This window comes from Daktulosphaira vitifoliae, unplaced genomic scaffold, assembly GCF_025091365.1.
Source record: "Daktulosphaira vitifoliae isolate Bord-2020 unplaced genomic scaffold, ASM2509136v1 Scaffold_2, whole genome shotgun sequence".
NCBI classification, from domain to species: Eukaryota; Metazoa; Arthropoda; class Insecta; order Hemiptera; family Phylloxeridae; genus Daktulosphaira; species Daktulosphaira vitifoliae.
In genome coordinates this window covers 24460714-24461997 of record NW_026099573.1, presented here as the reverse complement: position 1 = coordinate 24461997, position 1284 = coordinate 24460714, and positions in this window count along the sequence as shown.

The following is a 1284-nucleotide window of genomic DNA, read 5'->3' as shown; positions in this document are numbered from 1 at the left end:
CGATTTTTAAATTTGTAATTTTTTTGGATATTTCCCCCATTTGCGGGGAACGAGGGAAAATTTTTAAATTTTTAAGGGTAATGTCTTCAACTAGATACAATTTGTGATCTTTTGACGTATTGTTAAAAGAAATCGGTCCAGTGAGAGCTGAGAAAAAGTAGTGACAGACACAAAAAAAAATAAAAAAAATAAAAAAAAAAATAAACACATCATGGTAAAATTAATACCTTCTCAGCTTCGCATCGAAGCTAAAATCTACTCAATTGGGTGTATTAGTTATGATCATTTGATGTATCGTTAAAAAAAGTTGGTCAAGTGAAATCTGAGAAAATAAATGAGTCCCATAAAATAAATATGACGATATTTTTCTTAAAAATTAGTTTTTAATAACTATATATTTGTTTTTAATGTTGATACGATTGTGTATAGCTTGTGCTCTTAAATACTACAGTTTTTGTTAAAGAAAGCGAGAAAGCTTATAGGTTTTCCCGTCCTCTTTGGTACAGCCAATTTTAATTCTGATTTCTATTTTTCTTTTTTAAATGTAAAGATTGCTAATATAGAAACAAAATAAAAGATAGAAGTATGAAAATTTGGGAAAAGGTAATAGATAAGATAATAAGAAATAAGACATCAGTATTGTAATAGATTTTTAGCACTTATGATTTTATTTTATTTATATTTTTATATTGATGATTTTTCTAATAAACCACATTGAGATGATAGATATAAAATACCAATACAAATATGAAACATTCATTCAAATTAGTAGAATAATAGATTGCGCATATTACATACATACATATTACGCATACAGGTCTATTGAAGTTTACTTGACTAGCCAATGAGAAGAATTTTGCAATTAAAATATAAAATATTAAGTCTCCCCCTCATAAAACGGGCCTATAAAAGAGCGATTTTTAGCTCATTTAGTCACCTTATTTTTTCTAAAAATCTGGTCATGAAGCGTCTCTGCACTANTTAGTCACCTTATTTTTTCTAAAAATCTGGTCATGAAGCGTCTCTGCACTAGACTGTTTCGCGTTTGTGCTCTCTCGGACTTAGAAACCTTTTCACACTTGGTGTTTTTTTATCTAACTCTCTTATAAGTAATGTAATAAAAACAATAATAACTTTTTATTTTATTTATTTTTTTTATTTTAAATTATTATGAATTATTAAGACAATTAATTTTTAGCTTCGATGCGAAGCGGAGAAGGTATTAATTTTACTATGATGTGTTTTTTTTTTTTTTTTTTTTTTTTTTTTTTTTTTTTTTTTTTT